The sequence below is a fragment of the Macaca fascicularis genome, chromosome 9, assembly GCF_037993035.2.
Source record: "Macaca fascicularis isolate 582-1 chromosome 9, T2T-MFA8v1.1".
Taxonomy (NCBI): Eukaryota; Metazoa; Chordata; class Mammalia; order Primates; family Cercopithecidae; genus Macaca; species Macaca fascicularis.
Genome location: NC_088383.1, coordinates 54560078 through 54586254, shown reverse-complemented (window position 1 = coordinate 54586254; position 26177 = coordinate 54560078). Strand labels below are relative to the sequence as shown.

The 26177-nt window shown below is 43.1% G+C and overlaps 1 pseudogene; it reads right to left on the bottom strand.

Annotated features, from left to right (window-relative positions):
- Window positions 1-400: 400 nt before the first annotated feature.
- Window positions 401-11171, bottom strand: LOC107126496 (putative inactive fatty acyl-CoA reductase 2-like protein; annotated as a pseudogene).
- Window positions 11172-26177: the final 15006 nt, after the last annotated feature.

The following is a 26177-nucleotide window of genomic DNA, read 5'->3' as shown; positions in this document are numbered from 1 at the left end:
AATTTGGATAAACTCTACATTGGCTAAGTTTTTGTCATTTGCACTGCTAATAAAGATGACAATTCAACATGCTGAAGACAACTTCCTCCCTCATAAAGGGGCTAACACAGAGGGCAATACTGTTCATGCTTCTGATTCTTGATCACAAGAATTGCTTTAGGCAATTACAATAATGTCTCCTCTGACACATATTATTATTCAAGTGAGACAGAGAAAGAATATGTCCTATGTCACACAGCCAGGTGGTGACAGCTGACATAGCATCAGCACACTGTGTTCCCTCTAATTTCTTCATTCATCTCTAGGTGGCAGTAAATCTGGTCCTGAATACTGACTTTGACACTCTGCTTTCTCCACATCCTTCCTGTCACTTCCTTTGAGACTACTTCAGATTCTTCCCTTAGCTTCTATTTCTCCATTTGTAAAATTGGGTTGATGAGGATATCTTCCTTCAGTAGCTTTGACAATAAAAATGGGATCATCACGCATCCTCCTTAGCCCCATGAGTAAGCTCCCAGTAAGTGAGGTTGCCATCATTATTGTATATTTAAGGTGATCTACCCATTTGAAAAACCCTAGTCACAGAGCCTCAGTTGCTTTTCTTTTTGGGTGAATGATCACTTGCTGAATTCATCAAGCAAGCTCTTTAACATTTACCTTCCTTTATTATGCTGGAGCATTTCTAATGTAGGAGGCTTTTGTAGCTTCTCACTATGACTGTTTTGTTTGTTCAAAACTTATACAGGCTGAGTATCCTTTATCTGAAATGCTTGGGTCAGAAGTGTTTTGAGTTTCAACTGTTTTCAGATTTTGAAATATTTGCTTATATGTAATGAGATATCTTGGGAATGGGACCCACGTCTAAACACAAAATTCATTTACGTTTCATACACACTTAGCCATATACATATAACCTGAAGGTAATCTTTAAACAATATTTTAAATACTTTTATGCATGAAACTAAGTTTTGAATGTGTTTTGACTGTGACCCATCACATGAGGTAAGATGTGTGGAATTTTCCACTTGTGGCATCATGTCAGCACTCAGAACATTTTGGATTTTGGAGAATTTCAGATTTTGGATTCTCAGAGTAGGTGTGTTCAATTTGTATATATGGGTCAGATTCAGTTGTCTCCTTTAATCCTTGGCTGAAGGAAGCACTAAAGACTTTGGGGCCTCAGTCTCCCATATGCAGTGACACTCTCAAAGCCATTGACTCAGCTTCTCACCTGAGTTTCCTTCCAGTAAGCCACAGATAGAAGTCATAGATGATGGCAGGGGCCTGGTGGCTGATGGCATTCCAGTACTGGGTTGTGAAGTTGCTGGTGGTGAAATCAGCATATGGCCTCCTAAAAGCTCTCTCAAATGGAATTGGAATTTCAAAGGTTGGCAAGACCTGGAATCCTGGGGAAAAAAAGAGAGAGAGTGCTAGAGGAGAATAGGAGGATATAAACCATCATAGTGGAAGGTATTTGTAATGCGTCACAGCAATAAAGACAAAGGATTTGCTGTGTAGAGTCAAGAATCAATTTCTGAGAACAATATAAACATTTTTATGCTAAGCAAGTGGTTATCTGCAAAATGAAACAATGTGAATGGGTTAAGAATTGGATCCTCTATTTGAAACATCTACTCTAAAACAAATTCCTGGGGAAACGCACGTAGTCAATATAAGGGGGTACTGTTCAGAAAAAACATAAATCTGCATTTAATTCTAAGGTTATCTAGTCTATTCTGAAAGCCCCAAGGCAGAGGCTAGAAACTTTATTTCCCTGGCTGGACCATTACTTTCAGAACCATTTAGAAAGTTTCTTAACATTTTATTTCAATCTTTATTAAAAGTTTAACTAAAAAATTCTAAAGGCAATATTTTCTTGTGTTAGTTTACTTTCAATATTTCTCTGGGAATATGGCAGACTCAGTTGTCCACTCTGCTATCCAGGGTTTTATTCATAATAGTGTCTTTTTATAGAGTAAGCTTAATTAAGAACTTTTTACATACATTTGTGAATTCAGTAGTTCTTTCAAAAAGATACTCATTTGAATTCAATTTTATTTAAGGTATGTAGGTTTTTGCAAAGCATATGCCTAAGCTCATTATTCAATTATGATGTCAGTTATTACAGTAATATGATTATTGCCCTACTTTAAAAATGCCAGCTAAAAATCTATCTGAAAAATATAGCTCCTCTTCAGAGAAGATTCTCAAGAATCATCTGGTCCATAGGGATTTATACTTTAAAAAGATGGTGGTAAATTAAAAAGTTATGTACAGGTTGATAGCATAAGAGATTCTGATCTCCACACTGACATTCTGATCTATATATCCATATACTTGTTCAACATTTCCAACTGGAGGTGTAATAGACATTCACATTTAACAGCTCTAAAGTGTGCCTCCTGATACACCCACTACTAATGACCCCCTTCCCAATGCGTACACAAACTTGCTGTTTCACCAATCTTCTACCTCTGACCAAATGGTAATTCAATTTGTTTAGTAGTTCAGCCAAAAACTTTGGGGTTATCCTTGATTCTTCTCTTTAACAACCCACACACAATTGAACAAAATCTATCAGCTCTCTGTTTGAAAAATACCCAGAATCATAATTTCCACCTGCTATCTCTCTGATCAAAACCACTACTGTAGCCTGGAATGTTGCAATACTGTCCGAAGTGGTCTCTGCCACTACCCCTGTATCCCCAGTCGGACCTCCATGTAGCCGCCAGAGTGATTCTTCTAAAATGTAACTCAGAGTATATTACAGGAACTTCTCCATTCAGAGCCCTTCAATGGAATCTCTTCTCATTTAGAGGCAAAGCCATGGTCTGCAAGGCCTTGCACTCTCTGCATCCTCTCTCTCTGCCCACCACTCTGACTTCATCTCTTACCGCTCTCCCTCTCAGTGCTTCTGCTGCGGCCATACTGGCCTCCTTGCTGTCCTTGAATATGATTGAAGAACTTTAGCACTTACTGTTTCTTCAACTTGGAATATTTCATCCACATGTCCTTCTGATTTGCCCTCTCATTTATTTCAGGTCTCTACTAAGAAGACACCTTATCGGAGAGACTTTCTTTGGCCATCACATATCAAATAGCAGCCTTCCCACAACACTATTTACTTCTTTAATCTCCTTTATTTTTCTGCACTCAACCATATCTGATGTATATTTCTCCTAAGATTTAAATACCAGAACGAAATTTTGTGTGCATTGTTTGAACTTATACAGTACCTTAAAGAGTGGCTGACTCTGACTAATAAACAGTTTTTGACTAAATGAACGAATAAATATCTCAGCAACATACAATTACTTTCCTTTTCCTAAATCTATGTCAATCCTTCCTTTAGTCATTTCAAATATATTTATTTAGCATTTAACACTTGCCAGGCACTGTGGTAGATGCTGAGGTAAAAAAAATTACATATGACATATTCCTTGTCTTTAAAGAATTGGCAATCTGGTGGGAGATGTGGACAATTCATGATTACAATACTTTGCCTGAGTATTCTGCTAGAGGCCAGTACAATAAGCTCTGGAGGAATACAAAAGAAGCATCTAGCTCTGTCTGGGTGCCAGGAAGAGGAGGGGTGGGGCTGGGTTAGGAAGGCTTTCTGAGAAAGCTGTCCATATGGTGATCGCAGGCGTTTACAAAAATGTTCACTGTTCTAACCACTGTACGAAGCACTTTATCTCCCTACATTCTCCGAAGAGCTCCCTAGAATAGAATAATTATTATTCTCATTCACAGATAAAAAAATTGATATACAGGAAGAAACTGAGAGACTTTTTCAAACTGATACAACTAATAAGCAGTGGAGTCTACTGAATGGTGGGACGCATCCCAGCATATAACAGCTATGTGAGCACGGATTTCTGTTTAGTGATACATCCTCAGCACCAAGAATAATGCCTATTTAATGAATACAGGAGTGAGTGAATGAGCTAGGATTTGAATCCAAGTCTATCAGATCCCAAAGCCCAAGACTTTTAACCATGAAGCTACCGTCTTTCTGATGTGACGGACAAGTAGAAACTCATGCACATGTAGAAAATGTAATTTGGCAATTGAAAACTGCACTCTACATCCTCATAGGTCAAAGAAGAAATTCAAATGAAAACTGTTTAAGGATTAGAGAATAATGATAACATAAACATTATACAATAAAATGTGTGGGATACAGCCAAAGTGGCATTTGAGGGAAATACAAGCCATGAATGCATGTATTAGACAAGCCGAATATTTGTGGGCTATATTTCTAAGTTAAAGAGAAGAAAAACATAATCAAAGAAAACAGGAGGAAGGGGAAAAAAGAGATAAGGCAATACATCTATGCAACAGAAAACACAGCAGCGTAATAAAGAGTCAATAGGCTGGGCTCAGTGGCTCATGCCTGTAATCCCAGCACTTTTGGAGACCGAGGTGGGTGGATCACCTGAGGTCGGGAGTTCGAGACCAGCCTGACTAACATGGAGAAACCCCATCTCTACTAAAAACACAAAATTAGCCAGGCGTGGTGGCGCATGTCTGTAATCCCAGCTACTCTACTCAGGAGGTTGAGGCAGGCAAACTGCTTGAACCCAGGAGGCAAGGTTGTGGTGAGCCAAGATCATGCCATTGTACTCCAACCTGGGCAACAAGAGCGAGACTCCATCAAAAAAGAAAAGGAAGAGAAGAGAAGAGAAGAGAAGAGAAGAGAAGTCAATAAAGCCAGAAGAAGTTGGTCCTTTGAAAAAAAGAAATAAAGTAGACCCTTTAGAGACTAGCTAAGAAAAGATAAGATACACAAATATTATGAATTAAAACAGAAGCATAATTACAGATACAGTTTAGGACAAAAATATTAATATAATATGAAAACAATGTAAATACATTTTAAAACAGATAAAATCTGAGAAAAAGAGACAAATATAACTAAAACTGATTCCAGCAGAAAATGAAGCCTGCAAAATTCTTTAACTATTAAAGACACTGAAGCAATAAAAAATGTTCTCACCAAAAATTATAAATCCAGATAATTTAAAGGTGCTTTTCCCAAGTTTTGGAGAAACAGATTACTCCACTATTACACTTTCACTCCACTAAGCATTTTCAGAGAATAGAAAAAACAAGGGAACTATATGATTAGCAAATTGAATTAAACAAAATATAAAAAAAGATAACACGGCATGACCAAGTTGGGTTTATCCTAAAAATGGCAGGAGAGTTTAATATTTGAAGTCTTCTGCTTAAAATTAGCAACAAGACAACAATATGCACTATTGCCATTTGTATTCACCATTATAGTAGAAGTTCAACAAGAAGGCTGGGCGTGGTGGCTCACGCCTGTAATCCCAGCACTTTGAGAGGCCAAGGCAGGCAGATCATGAGATCAGGAGATAGAGACCATCCTGGCTAACACGGTGAAACCCTGTCTCTACTAAAAATACAAAAAATTAGCCAGGTGTGGTGGCAGACGCCTGTAGTCCCAGCTACTCAGGAGGCTGAGGCAGGAGAATGGTGTGAATGAACCCAGGAGGCAGAGCTTGCATTGAGCTGAGATGGTGCCATCAACAAGAAAAATAAAGACCTAAGGCTTGAAAAAATTGGGATAATACTGGTATTTTTGCAGATTAAGTAACTGTCTACATAGGAAATCAAGAGGAAATTTTATACAATTTCTAGCAATAAGTTTAGCAAGATAGCTGAATATAAGGTCAATATACAAAAATCAATTGCATTTGACATCATCCACAAACAATTAAAAAATATATTTTTACAAAAGACATTTAAATTAGTAAAAAAAAAAAAAAAAAGCATCAATTACCTAGGCCCTAGGTATAAATCTGATAAAAGATGCTTAAGATCTATATGCAGGAGATTAAAAACTCTTCTTAAGGGACACTAAAGGAGACAATTCTATGGAGAGATAGCCCATGTTCACCCACCCAGCTATCACTCCTTGTAATATCACCTGAGACTATATATGCTCAACCTCCTGTTAACATGGCTACTGCTCCTAGTAGGAAGCATTTTTATCCCTCCTAAGAGTCCCCGATAGGAAACACAAATGAGTTTAATTTGAATGCAACATCAAATTAATTAGTAATAGCTTCCAGAAATGCTGTGTTAGAAGGGAATCCAGAACAGAGCCTTGGCACAGGGATAACCAATGTCATATCAGCCTACAATGTTTGCTATAGGTGTGAGAAACTGTAGAGCCACAGTGTCCAGCTGTCCTGCAATAGAACTCTCAGTGTGGTACCATGGCTTCCCATTGGAATACGAAGAGCCAGTGTCATCTATGTAACAGGGACAGAAGGGGTGTGTTCGCAGGTACTAAGAAATCCTACAGAATAGCAAAATTCCCTATTTTTATCTTCTGCCATCATTAGATGTTTAAGTTGTACTCAAATTGATTTCCATGGTTTTTGTACATTGAACAGATTAAATCCCTTACCTTCAGACAAATTAATCATTTGTATAGTACAGGGTTTCTCAAAGAGCATTTCCCCAAGTATCAAGAATCATCTAGATGCTTATTAAAAATATAGTTTCCTCAGCATTACCCAAGACCTTGGTCCCAGGGTCTAAGGAATCTGGATGTTGTTTTATTCTCCCATAGTGATTCCTATTCACTTTTACAAATCACTAGTAGAGTAGTTAATGCACACCCAAGAGAGGCAAGTTGCATAAATTAATGGTCAGTATTACAGACGCAATCAGGAAGGAATAAGATCACTCGACTTTTCTAAATCCCATCACTGATCCCATCACTAAATCCCGTCACTGATCATGTCACATTCTCAGTGATGTATCAAGAAGGGAAGGGGTGTGTACAGGACCCACTGCCCCAGCAGGGAGGAGTATTTCAGCATTTTATCACTGAGATTCTTTATAACTGCCAACTTTTGCTTTATTTCATCACTGTTTTTTTAAAATCTTTATAACCAATGGACCCCCTACTGCTTACAATCATGTATGTGTTCCCAATGACTCCTTTCCTTGGTAACCACAGTACCTTCTAGTTAATTACCACAGATTTACAATTTCTCATTATTTTGTCTCTTTATTTACTTTCTGTCTTTCTCCCCATGTAGGCTCTAAGCTCCATGACACACTTTGTCTATTTTTTCTCTGTGTCAGACACTAGTAATTATGCAGATACATGGCTAAAGTACTTACCCATTTTGCCCCAATTGCAGGGATTGAGGTTACCAGATGTACAGTGGTAGACTAACATTGACTTAGGTCTGGAAAATGAAATAAAAATTAAATAAATACAACAGAATGGAAAACTAATGAAAGAAAAATAAGGGAGACAGAGTTGTTTCCATAATTCATCTGATTAAGGCAACCTATGCAAGAAGGCTTCTGTATTTTTTTCTTTCTTTGGGTTAATAAGCAAACTGGAAGAAGACTAGCAAAAGGCTGTGTGTGGGGGGGTGCGTGTGTGTGTGAAAGACGTGTTAAATAGGAGTGACATATTATGAAGCACATATGTGTGAGTTCACATAAGAAAAATTTAATTCTGTTTACCACTTACTAACGCAGCCAAATGTATGAACAACCTGTTTTTCTTTTTTTCCTTTGTACCAGGAAACTTCCCCACACATAGCGATTGAACACTTTTGGCATTAACCAGAGTTCAACTAAAAAAAAATATTCTCTCATTTCATCCAGTTCTATCTCCTTTGCCCTAAAAAAGAAAGCTGAATGTTAAACTACCAATAGAAAGAAAAGCCTTTTGGTTATCAAGAATTTTATGGTTAAGTGATTTAAATGTTTTATTACTTTGTGAATAGCCAAGTACTAAACTAAACAACTCAACATATATATGATGGCATATTAGGAACTCTATAAAATATTGAAATGAACACCCTCTCACATTTGGGGTCTTATACAATGAAATGCCTATATTTGGAAAATGTGCCTAATAGATGAACCCTCCCTCTCATGAAATCTTTGAAAGCCCACTTGAGCATCCACACCTGTGAGCTGCAGCACACCATCCTCCAGCTAGCGGGAGATTGATGGCTGTATCAACCGGAATTGGAATTTAGTCTGCCACAGCCATTGGAGTAGTTTTTATGGCCAGAAGAAACCCTTTCCCAGCCTGCACAGGAAAAAGAACATAAAATGTGAAACCAGGTCTTAAGTAACAGCTGGGGCTAAAGTATGTATCATCAAACTGATTATACTAGTGCAATAAGTGAAGACAGCTAACATCGATCCATCGCTTACCAGGTTCCTACACTAAGTCTGACTTCGTCAGCCTATCCTAGCTTCTCAGCCAAGGTCACCTTCAGCATTTTCTTGAACTACTAGTGTTCCTCACGTTCCTTTAGGGAATAAAATTCCTCATATTTGTGAGAGGTTAATAAACTTAGTTAATTACCAAACACCAAGAATACACCTTCACATTTTAAAAATTAATTAATAAGACACGTTAAGAATTAAGGTTACACAAATTTCCCATTAATGTTTACCATTTCCTTGATGATTTTGTTTTCTGCTAGGGTTTATTAACCCACAAGCAATAGTAGGCACTAAAAGTTTAAGAAATTTTATTTGAAAAAAAATTAATTGGTGAAATTCCACAATTAATAAGACAAAAACTTTTCTGGCTTAGAAAAATGGTCTTATTATTTACTTTTTATTCAGAATCTCAGTTCACCTCACAGATCACTAATGTTATATAGATACAGGAGTTGGGAATTATTTACATTAATAATTTGTTGAGTTTATGAAGTTGATTCTTTCTGCTTTGCATGTTTCCCACTTTGATTTGAAATGATTAACACTTTCTTACCTTACTCAATTTTCTTTTCTTATAACTAGCTCCCCTTCTTTTGGACGTAAGAAACCAATTTAGAACATTTTAAAAAATGTAAATAAATATGCATCTTTGCATATAATGAAAACCGCTTTGGGATCGTGTTAAAATAATGATGTTCTAAGTCACCAAACGTTCACCCCAACTGAACTTTTTTAGGAGAAAGAGTTGAAGGCGGGTGGGAAACAGAAAGAAAGGGGCTGCTGGAAAAATCTGAAGTTCGAAGGAAGGTCTTTGTCACTATCATAATTCATTGTTTTATATTTGTATTTTAATTCATGTTGAATCTAGCTCTGGGAGGAAGAGAGACAGAGTCTGAAGCGCAGTTCGAATCCCTAATAAGATTTAAACTCATTTAGATCACTGATTTCCTACTCACTGTACAAAAAAGTAAAGTGGTGCTTAGGCCCTAAATGCCTCAGTGTGAGCTGTGAACCCCACAGCTCTACCGGATCCATCTGGACTTCAGGGAGATGCGCACTGAGGGCTGTTTACCTAGAGGAGCCACGTTTCTCCTTGAAAGACATTATTGAAAAGGCGTTGCCGGCACATGTGTACCCATGTAACAAACCTGCACATTGTACACATGTACCCTAGAACTTATAGTAATAATAATAAAAGAAAAGGCCTTGCCTATATTCACTGGTGTTTGTATTTGAAAAATTTGCTCCAATATTGGTAGTTCTCTTTCTTGTATTCATTAAGAATTTTTGATGTATACCTGCTTTCCATACACACACGTAAACTCGTATGTGTTAATAACGAATTTAATAATCTTTGAAGATATTATTTTTACTGCATCCTCAATTCACTGCACTAATTCACGCAATTATAAACTGCAGAAAGGAGGAAATACCCCCATCTTGCGATAAACAAAGCAAAATCCTTGGCAGAACCATGCCCCCCTGCCCGCGCCCCGACCAGCCCACCCGGGCAGCCACTCACCGGTGTGCGTCGTCCTAGCTCCCGGCCATGTGGCCAAGTGAATCCATCCTGCCGTCCGTCTCCACTTTCGCCAGCCGGTACCGTGAGCACCGCCTGCAGGAGGGCTGACCCCGCACGAGGGGCACCCACTAGTACCTCAACACGTGGCGTGCGGGACTTCATTCGGTCCACAGGGCTGGACGGCCTGGGGCCGAGGACACCCCGAAGCCCCCGCGACCCCGCCGTCTGCGTCCTGCTACCCAAACACTGCACGCAGCTGCCCTATGGCACCCCCGTGAATGGCCTGGTGTGGGTCCCAGCCGCTGCGACGGGAGCTGGACCGGCCGCTGATGGCCCGCCGGTTTCTTTTCTTTTCTTTTTTGATGGAACCTTGCTCTGTCGCCCAGGCTGGAGTGCAGTGGCGTGATCTCCGCTCACTGCAAGCTCCGCCTCCTGGGTTCACGCCATTCGCCTGCCTCAGCCTCCCAAGTAGCTGGGACTACAGGCGCCCGCCACCTCGCCCGGCTAGTGTGTGTGTGCGTGTGTGTGTGTGTGTGTGTGTGTGTGTGTTTACGGTGTGTGTGTGTGTTTTTACGGTGTGTTTGCGTGTTTTTTTTTTTTTTTTAACGGTTTCACCGCGTTAGCCAGGATGGTCTCGATCTCCCGACCCCGTGATCCGCCCGCCTCGGCCTCCCAAAGTGCTAGGATTACAGGCCTGAGCCACCGCGCCCGGCCTGCTAAACCGCTTTCTACTGGCGCTGCCGAGCCGCGTGGTTAAGGCCCGGCCCCCTGAAGCGGACAGCGGCGGCCAGGACGGCGCACCCGGGTTCACCCATGGACCTCGCGGCCTCAAACACGAGGGCGCCCCGGGCCGGCAGCTTCATGCATGCGAAGTCCCGGGTCCCCCCCGCCGCCCCCGACACCCGCCCCTCAGCCCCTACTGGCCCGCGCCCCTCCTGCCCGCTGCCCTTCCGTGGCGCTGGCTTAGGACACCCAACCCGGCCTTTATGAGGCGCCCCCCAGCTCCCAGCTCCCCAACCCCCACCCCCGTCCGTTTTCGGTAGCTTTGGCGCCGCCGCCACAGCCCTGGGCCTAGGCCTGGCACCCCCAGTCGCCCGCGGTCTCCTCGTGGTGGCGCCGGCGTCCCGGCTGGAGCTGCTGGAGGCCAAGCCCAGGAGTGGCGGCCGCTCCTGGCCTGGGAAAGGCACCACCATGTATGCCTGTGCGGCTAGGGCAAGCCCCACAGCAAGAGATCTCACCCCAAGGCACATCCGCGCAGCACACAAGTGACAAGCCGAACCACTGCCACTGGGATGGATGCAGCGGGAAGCTGCTCACTCAGACAAGCTATGGCTCTGCCACCCCAAGCACAGGGGCCACTGGCCATTTCAGGGCCACTGGTGCCACCGCGCCTTCTCGCGCTCCGCCCACCTTGCCCTGTACACGAAGCGGCACATGCAGCCCAGACGCCCCCGCCCACCTGCGCAAGGCCCCCTCCCAAACTGTGACCGGTATTTATTGCACCCAGAGAAGCGAGCAGGGCACAGTGTGGCTACAGAGGGTCTGAAGACGACGCCACCGCCCCAGCCCCCATCTGTGACTGAAGGCCAGGTGGGAAAAGACCACTATTCGCCTTGACGGGTTCTGTTTCTCAAAATGGTGCAATAATTAAGTGGCATCTTCCCTCCCACCCCACCAGGTCATAAGGCTTGATGTCCTATGAGAAATAAGGGCCTTAATTGGTACTGTCTGCGACATTTTTTATAATATTGTACAAAACTGTGATAAATATTGCATTACTGTATATAGAGCGGCAGGTGGGCATTTTTTGGGCTACTTGCTTCATTTTTATAAGACTTTTGCTGGTTTTATTTTTAAGTTTAAAATAGTTTTTTTTTAAAAAAAAAAAAAAAGAAAAAAGAAAAATCCTTAATTCTCAAAGACTTTTCAAAATAGAACTCTTAAATAGTAATTAATAGTGCTTTACCTGTTTTCCTGATAAAAAATTCTAAAAGAATAAAAATAATTTCATCCTGCCTTCATATTATAACCAGAATAGTTGAAATAATATGCTTCAATTGATAGTAAAGTAGCATTTACGTTTTTGGATCAATGAAGCTAAGCCAGCACTAAGAATTCTGTTACTATTCCTCCACTACATTTCAGAGTTATTTCTTCATCCCTATACATACCGCAATAATGAGTCGGCTAGGTCCATTTAGATTATCAACCCAACCCTAAAAGAAAGAAGATTTCCATTGGTTACACATTTTAGAAAATTGTTGTTATCTTGGAACATCTGCAGTCTAATCTCAATAAATTTCAAACAAGGGCACTGAGACCCCAGCTAATAGAACTATCTAATTCAGTATTATTAAGATCCCAAAGATCAATGGCAAAGCATTGGCTATTTTGTGAACTTTGTCCAATAATTAAAATTTGGCCAGGATTGTTGTTCATAGCAGGAGCCATGAATGGTTTTGCAGCATTTTGTGACATCTTAAGGGCTACGGTGGACCTTGTCCTTATATCATGATCTGCTAAGCAATTCACCAACCATACTTCTCCACCTCAGTCCTGATTTTAGCCTCCTTAGGAGAACATTGAAAACATGATTGGTAATAATGTGTGTTGACTTGCTTAAAGATGTTACAGGAAAGATTACGCTTAAGAGTAGTTAGAGGGAAATGTCTTTTTGAGTTTGTTTCCTAAGCCCCAAGCCATTCAGCTGACCTTATTATGTCTCTTTACCTTACAGTATAAAAGTTGAAATGTGTATAATGGGAGACAAGAGATATGGGAGGAGAAGATGAAGGGACTAATATTAATTGAGCCTTTTCAGTAGGGACCCGCCTTTTACTAGAGTCTGAGCACTCCTCTCCTCATACATTGTCTCATTAAACCAACTCTCCAAAGTAGTATCTGTCCTGTTTTATGGAAAGAACAACTCAAAAATGTCGCATTGCCAGTAAGTGGTGGAGCTGGAATTTATCTGCCCCCAAAGCTTCACAGACCTGCTTTGAAGAAGACAGTATAATTCAAAGTACTTTCAGAAGGACACAGCAGTATACTGAGGTTAAAAAAAATTACTATTCCCAAACTGAGATCCTTCTGTGAGCTTTGTAACTCTTGTTTACCCTGGCAGTTAGTTGCAATACTATCAAGTTGGCCATCAAGAACATTCTGGTCTGTTTAAGCTATAGTGGGAAAGCCAAGATATAAAAACATCACCCATGGGAATTTTGAGACTAGAGTAGTTAGAAGCTAATTTAAGATCTCCATCCAACTCTAAGATAGTCAGGGTAACTGCCAGAAAGAGCCTCATGATCCCAAAGTGGGATTTTGCCCTAGTATAATGGGTTCATATTTGATTGGCTGCATTTAGCTATAAATCCTGAGGAGAAGAAGAAAGACATCAGAAAATAATTGGGCTAGAAAAACCTTAGTTTGAAAGCAAAACACAGAATCCAGGTAAGTGGGCTTACTGGGAAAGGCTTATGCCACGTTGCTCCCACAATGGAGGGCCTTATGATGGCGATGGTTAGGCTCCTGCTCTCCTGCTGCACCACCATTTCTCCCAAGGCCTTGGTGTAGGTGTAAGTATTGGGCCAATCTCCGATCCGCTTGGGTGTGATCTCGTCAATAACAGCGTTGTCTGTACATAAAAGGTAGTCAGAGTAAAATGAATTCTAGCAACATGTGTTAGACAATAGACCAAAAGGAAAATGTGAGACACAGTCAAACAAAACTTCCACCCTTTAGCCATGGTTCTGGAATTCAGAACAGTCACATGATACCAAGTTTGAGTGCATACCTGCTTAAAGCATACATGAGCTCTTTTCACTGCTAAGCCCAATCTTATCAGTCAAATCCTGTACCCTCCCATCCAGACAGGTAGGTAGATAGATGGATAGAATCAATAGCAATGCCACTTTATTACTACTACTAGTGTAGGGCTATTAGTACTACTTTATTAGTACTACTTTAGTGCTACTTTTACTTTACCAGTACTGATTATTCTGTAGTAGTACTAATTTGAGGTAATTACATACAACCTCTTTACTTCCTCTCCAACAAGCTCATAAGTACATTCATTGCACACATTTTTGAGTTCCAGTCATTCTCCCAGTAGTGTGCTGGATGCTGTGTTCAGGGAGTTTGAGGCTCTCATCCAAGGTGTTTCAGTGGCAGCCCTGTTCAGTATTGTCCCATAGAAACCCAGTGCAGTGATCCTGAAGACTTTAGCTTTACATTTTAAAAATTTCATTCAAGGCAAATCAAATCAAAGTGACTACTTTTGGCAGACTGACTATCTGTTTTACCAATACTATGTAATGCATTTTGAAGGTCTGTTTAGAGCCTGTGATAATAACTTGCTAATTATTTCCAGAGATTTTCAACAAATTCTGAAGTCTGTCAAGTGGGGTGATTATAGCACTCTGAAACAGCTTGAAAATCATGAATATTGAATACTCCTACTTACAAGATGACATGTATCATGAATAACTGAGTTACCATAGCATCAGCCTAATCTTTCTTAAAAATGTGTCAGAACCAGCCGGGCACAGTGGCTCACACCTGTAATCCCAGCACTTTGGGAGGCCACGGCGGGCAGATCATGAGGTCGGGAGATTGAGACCATTCTAGCCAATGTGGTGAAACCCCGTCTCTACTAAAAATACAAAAATTAGCTGGGCATGGTGGTGTGTGCCCATAATCTCAGCTATTCAGGAGGCTGAGGCAGGAGAATCACTTGAACCAGGGAGCAGAGGTTGCAGTGAGCTGAGATTGTGCCACTGCACTCCAGCCTGGTGACAGAGCAAGACTCCATCTCAAAAAAAAAAAGTCAGAACCATTTGATTGATAACCCCAAAATCTATCTACAGCTCTCTAAGAGAGCAAAAAAATTATTGTCAATTAAATATGTAACATTTATTCTAGCTCAGATCTATGTGGTTAAATTATTAATATAACATAGCTTTTTAAAAATTAAGCTGTTGGAATATGCTAGTGTGATTTTGCTGATCAATGTGGTACATTTATTTCTATTTTATACAACAGAACATAACTATACTATTTTGATTGTAGAAAATCTTCAGTGTTACCACCTTGCTGACATGACAAATTTTTGAACAACTAACATGTTCATGAGGTTAAGACTTATTCAGAATCACAACTCTCAGTATTAATCCTCATTTGATCCTGGGGGAGAACTTGGGCATTGACCATTATGTTTCCATTTTTCTTGCTTTGCTTCTGAGTGTTGAGTGTGTTCTGGATACTCAAATGCCTTTTCATTTAAATTGAATAGAGAAAGATTGAGAGGTTCTAGAATTAAAAACAACTTAAACTACACAGAAATATCAAGGATATTTTAATTATATGGTCACCTAGCGGCTGGGAAAGAGTGTAGGATGCTGCAGACACCTCTCCATCTTCACAATAATCCTACCTCATTCCATTTCTGGGTCAACAGTGGATTGACTGACCTAAGACTATTTTCCCTCAACTGCAAAAATAGAGAGTTTATAAAAACCAGGTCTTGAGGGAATACAGCTTCATTTCAATACAGCTGTAAAGAAAAAATTCCTAGAAAACGTCAGAGCCCAACAATGTGCTGGGATTGTATGTCACATGGCTAGTATCGGTTGCTGTCATTAATGTTGGGGTACATGGAAAGGATAATACTTGCAGGAATGGGAGCCTCATAAAGCTTAGTGAGTTTGCTTGTATTAGAAAATGTTGGGTTTTTTTTTGTTGTTGTTCTTGTTGTTTGTTGTTTGTTGTTGTTGTTGCTGTTTTGAAACGAGGCCTCACTCTTGTCACCCAGGCTGGAGTGCAGTGGTGAAATCTCATCTCACTGCAATCTCCACTTCCCAGGTTCAAGCAATTCTCCTGCCTCAGCCTCCTGAGTAGCTGGGATTACAGGCGACCACCAGCACACCGGGCTAATTTTTGTATTAGTAGAGACGGGGTTTCACCATGTTGGCCAGGCTAGTCTCGAACTCCTGACCTTAGGTAAGCTGCCCGCCTTGGCCTCCCAAAGTGCTGGGATTACAGGCATGAAAAAATTTTGGTTTTATAGATTTCTAACAATGCACATGGAAGAAATTTTAATATTCTATAGATGGCTTACCTCTGCTACTCTTAGCTACACCTGTATTCCACTGTTTTATCTTATTCTAATTCTACTTGTGAAAATGGCAATAATTATATTCATTGTAAATTTTCAGGCTATTATGAGGGTAAACAGAAATATTCACAACTGCATTTAAGCTCTTTGATAAAACAAAATGAGCCAATAAACCTAAGGCGTTCCCATTTTTAAATAAAACAACCGGAAAGCATCATATGTCTGCATAGGTAATAGTTGGTTTTAAAATGTCATTTCTGGCCACATGTAGTAGCTCAAACCTGTAATCCCAGCAGTTTGAGAGGCCAAGGAAGGAGGATCGCTTGAGTCCAAGAGTTTGAGACCAGCCTGGGCAACATAATAAGACCCAGTCTCTACAAAAAAAGTTTTAAAGATTAGTTGGGCATGGTGGTGTGCACCTGTAGTCCCAGCTACTCAGGAGGCTGAGGCAGGAGGATTGCTTGAGCCTGGGAGTTGAAGGCTGCAGGGAGCTATAATTGCATCACCATACTCCAGCCTGGGTGACAGAGTGAGACCCTGTCTCAAAATGAATGAGTGAATGAATGAATGAATGAATGAAACAAATAAAAATAAAGTATCATTTTTAATACAGCCAAAGAGATCATCTGCTAGCTCATTGAGCCACTTCCAAGGTTCAGACAGGAGATTAGTGTAAACATGCACATGCACTGGTTGGGCAATGCCCTTCTCAGGACTTTCACTCAACTCAGGGTTGCTGCTGTTATTCTCAATTTATTTTAAACACAGTAAATAAGTTAGTATGGATAAAAAACACTATGTAAACCAAAATACATGTCTGAAATTAATCTAAATGTTCTTCAGTACACTCAGGAAGATATTTTGACCCATGGATCTCAAATTCTAAACCTGAATTGCTTCAGAAGAAGCACAAAGTCATTGAAAATTTCAGAAAGCAATATGTGTATATCTACATTGTACACACAGACACATACACAGTTTCTTCTAAAGATGACTCTCAATTTTGGTTTCAAACTTATTGAATCAACATGATGATATCATTAATAGTTACATTATTTATGCATTTATGGATTGAAATACCAAGAAGCATACGTACTTCCCCTCCCCCATGTTCCAATTTTCTTATGCAACAAGTTGGCAAGCCTAGACGTTCATCAGGAAATCTGTTAGAGAGTAAGTACTGGACACACTGTCTTATGATAACATTTGCTCTCTTTCTCCAGTCGGGATTATATAATTCACTTGACTGTTGTAGTTATCAAGTTGCATTTGCTTATGTGTCTGTCTCCCCATTGGACAGTGAATCCAGGAGAGTAGGGATTATGATTTTTATCTCTGTGTCTAATCATTTTTCTGCCCCCAGAAGCCAGCTGCCTTATTCAGTAAACGGATGCTCTTCGACACTGTAATCTTGATTGGTCAATTTCTGTACTATATAAGGTTTTGGGAAGCAGAGATGGACAATGATGAGACAGAGTGGATGAACTCAAAAGAAGATGAGGTTGTAGGGAGAATGCAGGAAAGGAAGGAAGGGGGTATCTTTGTAGAGCAGGTAGCAAAATTGGAAGTCAAAGTGTCCAGTGGCAGTGGTGATAAGTGTTGACCAACCTGTTTGATGAAGGTGGCGGGAAAGTCAATTTAAACTTTTCACTGGGAAGCAAGGTATTTCTGAGTCTAATGCTTATGGAGAATTGGCCTCTGTATTTCCCTCCAGACTTTTATGAAGCACCCAGCCTGGCCCAAACATAAGCCAGATGCTGAATGGCCTGCCAATGGCCTGCCTATGTGAAAATTATTCAGTTTGATTAAGAAAAATTTCATCATATTCTGGTTTGTATATTAAGCCTGCTAACATCAAAGTACACAGAATTTTCCTTTTTATGTCAGCTACTTAGCTGTCATTTTGAAGCTGTGCAATTATTAAATTAAATTAAATCACAGGCTGGGCACAATGGCTCACGCCTGTAATCCCAACACTTTGGCCGAGGTCAGGAGTTGGAGACCAGCCTCGCCAACATGGCGAAATCCTATCTCTACTAAAAATAAAAAATTAGTCAGGCATGGTGGTGGGCACCTGTAATCCCAGCTACTCAGGAGGCTGATGCAGGAGAATCGCTTGAACCCAGGAGGCAGAGGTTGCAGTGAGCTGAGATCATGCATTGCACTCCAGCCTGGGCAACAAGAGCAAGACTCAATCTCAAACAAACAAACAAAAAGCACAAGTGCTAGCATCAGCTTTCACCATTCCCCTAGAAGAGATCAGCTTTTTTGGTGTTAACAATGTGTTCTATAGCACGAAGGCAAGACTACTGTCCACCGTCTGACCTCCTTTCATATCTCCCAGAGGGCTGTGATGAGGGCCACTGCTGCTGGCTGTGGGGGTCTCCATTCCCCTGCCTCTCACCCCTGTACCCTCAGGGCACATGAACCTTTCCTTTTTTACATGGCAGACTAGCTGTGGCTTCTGGTGGCCATGTCGCTTCAGAAGTGTGGTTTTTAGTAGGTACAGATATACTAGGATCTGTCATTCAATTAAAGCTTCTAGGAACTGAAAGACAGCAGGAGATAAAGAGAGCAGGAGAAAGAGGAAGCATGGGTATTAGAAGATAAATGATCTTCATTTCAAATGAAGACTGCTCAGTGAAAAATCTCCTTAAGGCACTATTTCCCAAACTTGCCTGTTCATGAGTGTGAATTACACAGGGACCCTGGGAAAAATCCAGGTCCCTTGGTGCCATTTTAGAACCACTAAATACATCTGCAGAGGTAAGAGTCTGGATAATCTGTGTTTTCAACATGCCCTGGAAATTCCAACAGTCAGGGAAATTGGGGAATCACTAATTTAAAAGAAGTTCGCTCCATCAACTTAAGTCATTAAGATTTGAATATATCAGGATTAGCTCTCAAAAACACATGGCTTCTTGGAGTAAAAATTTCAATAGAATTGAATTTTAAAATTATTAAACCCCCTAATGCTATCCCTCCCCTAGCGCCCCACCCACTGACAGGTTCCACTGTGTGATGTTCCCCTCCCTGTGTCCATTTGTTCTCATTGTTCAACTCCCACTTACCAGTGAGAACATGTGGTGTTTGGTTTTCTGTTCCTGTGTTAGTTTGCTGAGAATGATGGCTTCCAGCTTCATCCATGTCCCTGCAAAGGACATGAACTCATGCTTTTGTATGGCTGCAGAGTATTCCATGGTATATATGTGCCACATTTTCTTTACCCAGTCTATCACTGATGGGGATTTGGGTTGGTTCCAAGTCTTTGCTATTGGGAACAGTGCTGCAATAAACATACGTGCACATGTGTCTTTTAGTAGAATGATTTATAATCCTTTGGGTATATACCCAGTAATGGGATTGCTGGGTCAAATTGTATTTCTGGTTCTAGATCCTTGAGGAATCGCCACAGTGTCTTGCACAACGGTTGAACTCATTCACACTCCCACCAACAGCGTGAAAGCGTTCCTATTTCTCCACATCCTAACGTAGGACCGAATGTCGATGACAGGTTGATGGGTGCAGCAAACTACCCTGTCCTGTGTATACCTATGTAACAAACCTGCACATTCTCCACATATGTCCCAGAACTTAAAAGTATAATAATAATAAAAAAGATTGAAAATTTAAAATGCTAATACAAAATTAGGCTTTAATTATTTGCAGAATACATTGTATTTTCAATGTGAAAAACAAAGGGTTATTGCATGTATTATCAATAAAGTTACATAGTTTCTCATAAAAATAACATTAAAAATGGAAAATTCTAAAAGAAAAATAATTAAATTCCTTTAGGACTATTTAAATATGTATCTGTCAATTTTAACATGAAAATTATCTTACATTTATACATCCCACATTCTAATAAGGACTAATTGACATGAATTATGATCAGTAAAGAAATACGTGTATGCGTGTCTGTATACTTATAGGTATATATCTGTTCCTGTAAAAATATCTCTTTTAGAGTCAGAAAATCTGTTTGGTCCCAGTTCTCACTAAAGATACTTAATAAACTCAATAAACTTTACTCTTAATGAGGTAAGAATGAGAACACAGGCGCCAGCAATGAGCTGGGGTTCCTCTGGCACAGGCTTCAGAGATCCTACCTTTAACATCCTCCTTTCATTCATTTGAGCCTGATAAGAGAGGAGTCTCTTGGGAGAGGAACAAGTATACACCTTGGGATCAGACAGCCCATGGTCAAAGTTGAACTCCACCACTGTTCAGCTGTGTGACTTTAGGCAAGTGACTTTCCCTCTCTGATCCTCATGATCATTTTTGGTAAAAACAGCACAGTGACAGGTCTATGAAGATTGGAGGAGCTGAAATAAAAATGTGTGTCTTAGTTTGAATTTCCTGGAAGTAGATCCTGAGGCAAAGATTCAAGTATAAAAATTTTATCTGGAGATGACTCTAGGACAGCAATTATGCTGCCAGTGCTTCCTTAGGGTACTAATTGCAGGAAACACTAGTACAGGAGTGGAGAACTGAAACAGGAATGGAATGCAGCAGTTAAAGGGACCTTCATCAAGAAAGTTTCCACTGTGGTCAGTCAGGACTCAGCCCTGCTGGGTACCTCTGAGACACAGCATAGAACATGTGTCTCAGAGTCATCCTACCCAGAGCAAGGGAGTTTGGGTATTTATCCACTCTTACCTACCAGTCACTTCTCAGGGCTTCTTCCAAGGGCATGATTCCTCCAGAATGCCCTGCCTGCACTGCAAGAATGAGACCTGGAGGGTCAACGGCAAGGGCCCTGACAGCACTTCCAGCAATGAGCACAGCCTGGGGTGGAGAATTTCAGTCCCTCAGTGACCCCAACACACACACACACACACACATTCCCTCTCTCTCTCTCTATTGCTCTCTCACCCCTCTCTCTCTCATGCACACACACATTCTTTCTCTCCCTCTTCTCTCTCACACACATTCTTTCTCTCTCTCTCTCTCTCTCACACACACACACACACACATACATACACCACACTCCAACACCAACACAGGGTATATGTACATACACACACATGAATACGTGACTGTTACCCACTCAGATCCTGGCGAATCCATGGGATAGAAGATAAGGTGGGAATCAGAGGGAAGAGCAAAATTAAGGGGAGTGAAGGTCTTGGGAACAAAATGCAAATGCAGTCAGAAAATCAAGAGGGAAGAGGAGCGGTCTGGACACCAAATGCCTGCTGGTGGTACCCGCTCTACACACACTGTCAGTCATTCCCCAAGCAGCCTCGTAGGGTAGAAGGAATTCCCCTCAACTTACAGATGGCAGAAATGTAGTTCAGAAAAGAAAACTGACTTTACTAACTGATTTTACTGCTCCTGGGCTCTGCTCCTTTTCTTGCTAGGCAATCATAGCAGAACTGACAAAAACATTTTCCCCCTTCACCACCTGGACCAGAGCCAATGAGAGGGGCTGGGGAACAGGCCATGAGGCCCTGCACCCACCATTCAATGTCTTCAGGACTGTGGTCCCTCAGGACTGTTGCACCACGTGCTGGCAGCACTCCCGGTGTCTGGGTGTCTTGTGAAGTTGTACAGGATCCAGTAGAGGCCACTGGCTCTGCTGTCATACCCAGAGGCAGCCAGGCAGGCTTGTGACTCTTGGCTGCTTCAGCACCAGAGGATGAACAGCACTCATGCACTGAGGCTTTTGGGAGAATGAGAGGAGGGAAAAGAAGGGCAGAATGGAGTGATGTAGGGTCCATCCACCACATCCCTGAATGGAAGGACCCCTGTTCCCACAGTAGTCCCACACCGAGACCACCACCGGCATTCATGAATATGCCAGCCTCCATTTCTATGTCCTCGTCTGACAACTCCTTCCCATTTTCATCGTGGAGGCAAGACTCTGAATGTACTAGCTCTGAGGGCACCTGAGTGTAACCTGAGACAGTGCCTGAAGACCTTTCATCCAAGCAGGATCCCTCCCTTGCCATCTCCAGACCTGCCCCACAAGCTCCCTCCCTGGTCTCCTGGCTCTTGTTCACTCCTAGGCAGCCTTCTACAGTCATCTCTAAGATGAATCTGACTGTCACTCCTTTATCCAGCATCTTCCATGGCTCCCCAGAGGGTGCAGTACTGCTCCAGGATGATGGTGTCTGAAGTTGTGCACCAAGTCAGAGGCCCTGCAGAAGCATTGCTCCTCAGGAATGAGGTAGTACAGGAAGTCCGTGCACAGGCAGATCTGCTGCTGCCGTTACACTATGAGGGCACTGAGCTCCAAGATGGCGGCAACATATTCACTGGCATTTCTGCAGGGTGAGGCTGGGGAGAGGAAGCAGCTCCACAACACATATGAAACCCTGGAAGCCCTTCCCAGCCAAAATCTCTGGACCACACTACTTCCAGAAACGGCTGCCCTCTGAGCACACTTGTCTCTCTGTCTTCCACTCCGAGTTCCCTCCTGGCCCCACATGCCCCAGTCTGGACCAGGACTTTGAGCCCAGCACGTGTTCAGTCCATGGTGTTGACTGCTCCCTGGGCCAGAAGAGCCCTTGGTGGCTCTGTGACTCCTCCTGTGGGACCACTGCCTCTGCCTCAGGACCTCCCGATTCCCATGGGAAGAACCCAAGGCTGTGGATTGCCCCACCTGCCCAGGGATCCTCCAACCCCATAGGCCTTACTTGATGCCTTAGCCCTCCCAGAACATGACATGCTTCTCAGAAGGTGACTTATTTCCAATGCCATCTGTGGATGTTTCCTGGGGACCTCTTGCTGTTCTCCTTTATAATCTGTAGGTCAGGGCCAAGAGGAGAAACCAGCCCAACCTCAGAATAAACAAAAGGCTCATTGTCACAAATGGCAACCGCCAAACAGTCAGCAGTGCTTCTGGAAGGAAGGAGGCTTCATTCTGCACAAAACTCCTCGTTTGGCTTCTTTCTGAATCCGGGGAGGGGTAGGTACCAAGCCCAGCTTACCTGTGGTGTCTGTGCCTAGGATGTACAATGGGCCCCTGTTCCCACTGCAAGGTTGATGTTCCCTCCAGCTGGAGATCTGGGCTCCTGACACCTCCTGGCCTGTTTGTCCTGCGCTGGATGAGCGTGGAAAGGCTGTACCTGGTATTTCCCTAGGCCCTTGGTTTCCACCATCTAGACATCCAGCAGGAGTAGCCATGCCCTGCCCCACACCTGAAAGGGAACTCCCTCACAGAGCAGCTGAGACATCTACGGAGGGAAGAGAGCTCGGTGAGACAGGCCACAGGGGTCCCCGGGGAGAGAGCTCAGTGAGACAGGCCAGAAGGGTCCCCGGGGAGAGAGCTCGGTGAGACAGGACACAGGGGTCCCAGGGAGGATCGGGGGTGGAGGATTCTGGAGGTTTCCAGCCTTGGGCTCTGTGGTTCCTCAAAGAGGTTAGGTCCACCTAGTACCAGGCCTCCCCTCCCATGATTCAAAGAACGGATGAGTGTTCAATGTCAGGAACTCTGATCTGGACCTGTTTTTTCATTTACGTCACCAAGAGACAAGCCCTAGCCCCTCAGCTAAGGATGGTCCAAGCTCTGGGATGAAATTCTCCTCCAGCAATGTGATGCTTACAGGGACAGGTAGAAAAGCTGGTGACCAGGCCTGCTGTCCTCTGGGTAAGGACAGTGTGCCACCCACCCTCTGAGAGGCAGCTGGTGCCAGGCCACAGCACTGGGTGCCTGTACCCCTGGCTCTGCAGACACTAGTCATGGAGGTCCCTCCCTTTCCCCATTACCTTCTTGCTTCTCCTAGATTTCTTCTAGTCAGTAAGCACTTTGAGTCATTTTTCTGTGCATCTGATTTTACATGTTTGCTCTCAGATGACACGCGATAAAGTATGCTGAGCTGCCTGGATTCCTGGAGGAGACCTTGGATGCTGAGTCTTGGGCTCCAGGGCCCTGATGGCCCTGAATCAGAAGGAGCCAGGGAAGGACAAATATTGGGGCTGAACCCCTATGACCCAATGGCCATTGGTTGCCTGGCCTTATAGTCCCAAGACACCCTGTCCTCAGGTCAGAGACACCATTGGTCAGGTCCCAGCCTCCCAGTAGTGTCCTGGCACTAGCAGGTGCTGACCCCTGAGCCACAACCGCAGTTCTGGGTTTGGGGTTTGGTAAAACCACCTCAAGGACAGAGTCCTGGGGTCAGATTTGGCAGGAACCATGGTGCCTCCCAGAGATGGTGTGCCACTCCCACTTGCCACGAAATGTGCACACAGGCTGTCCCCCTGTCCATCCCATCCTGCTGGACAGGATGGAGGAACTCAGGGAACAGGCAAGGTGGGCAGCTGGGGTGCAGGAAGAGGCAAGAACATGCTGGGGGGTCAGACCCTGTGAGGGCTGGGAGGCATCAGATGGAGTGGGCTTCAGGTGCACCTTCAGTGCACTGGGCATGTCTCAGGCCAGGCTCCCCGGACCCTGGATGTGTGATGTGGTCACTCCCTGGGGGACTGCTGTCAGGACAGAAATAAGGAGATTATGTTTAATCATTTGTGAAGGATCCACCTGCCATCATCATTTTTCACACCTCACCCCCAACATAATCGCCCCATTCTCCCTATCTCCCACCTTCCAACCCCCACTCTCCACCATGATTAAATCATGGGCCCATGATTTAATCCACCAGGCCCCACCTTTAACATTCCCCATTACAATTCCACATGAGTTTTGGTAGGGACACAGAGCTAAATTTTATTATTCTGTCCTTGGCCCAAATCTCATGTCCTTCTCACATTGCCAACGACAATGATACCTTCCCTACAATCCCCCAAAGTCTTACATCATTTCATCATTTATACAAATGTTCAAAGCTTAAAGTCTCATCCAACACAAGGCTGCAGACCCTTAGACTCATGAACCTCTGAAATATAAAGCAAGTTAACTACTTCCAAGGTACAATGCTTATACAGGCAATAGGTAAGCATTCCCAGCCAAAAGGAGTAATTTTGCCAGTAAGAACAAAACACAGAAAGGACTTAGAGGCCCCATGAAACTCCAAACCCGGAAGACCAGTCATTCAATCCTACAACTCCAAAATTATCCTTTTTGAAACCTTGTCCCACATCCAGGGCACACGGATGTAAGGGCTGGGCTCCCAAGGCCTTGGGCAGCTCTGCACCTGTGGCTTTGCAGGGTTTATGCCCCAGGGCTGCCTTCATGGGCTGGGCTGGTGTTGAGTGCGTGTAGCTTTTCCCCACTGACAGTACAAGTTGTTGTGGGGTCTATGAATCTGGGGTCTGCATGATGGTGGCCTCCAGTGTGGGGGCTCCAACTCCGTATTTTCCTTCTGCACTGCCCTGGTAGAGGTTTCTTATGAGGTGCTGCCTTTTTGGAAGGCTTTTGCCTGGACACCCACACATTTCCATGCATCCTCCAAAATCTATACAGAGGCTCCCAAGCCTCTAGTCTCATGCTCCATCCAACCAGTGGCTTAACACTATGAGGAAGTTCATGACAACTCACTATCACGAGGTCAGCATCAAGAAGATGGTGCTTAATCACTGGTGAAGGATCCACCCCCCAACCCACCTCCACCCCCTACTGTTTCCAGGCAGAAGCCTGAGGCAGAGGCAGAGCCTCTTGGAAAACCTGTACCATGCCAGTGCAGAAGAAAATCATGGGCTTGGAACCCTTATGCAGGAGGCCACCATCCTCCAAACCCCAGGTTCATAGCCCCACCAACAGCTCGCTCCTTCAGTATGGAAAAGCTACTGGCACTCAACATCAGCCCAGCCCATGAGAGCAGCCGTGGGGCTACACCCTGCAAAGCCACAGGTGCACTATCCTAGTAGAGGTTTTCCACCAGCCTCTGCCTCTGCAGCAGGCTACTCCTCCTTCCTACTACCCCCACCCTCCCACCACCCTACAGCCAGCTTGCTCCTCACCACCCTACCCACCCCTTTTCCCTCCAACCCCACCCCCCTCCCATCCATGATAAAATCACCTCCCACCAGGCTCCACCTCCAACATTCGGGATTGCAATTCCACATGAGTTTTTCTAGGGAAATATAGCCAAACCATATTATTCTGCCCTTGACCCCCTCCCCCTGAATCTCATGTCACTCTCACAGAGTAAAATACAGTCATGCCTCTTCAAATGTTTCCAAAAGCCTTAACTCATTCCAGCATTAACTCAAATGTAAAAAGTTCAAAGTCTTATCTGATACAAGGTTACAGTCTCTTCTGCCTATGAGTCCCTGAATTTCAAATGGAGTTCTTTTAAGGTACAATGATGGTACAGACATTGTGTAAGCTTTCTCAATCCAAAGGGAAGAAATTTCCCAGAAAAATAATACAAATGGGACCACAGGCCCAATGCACAT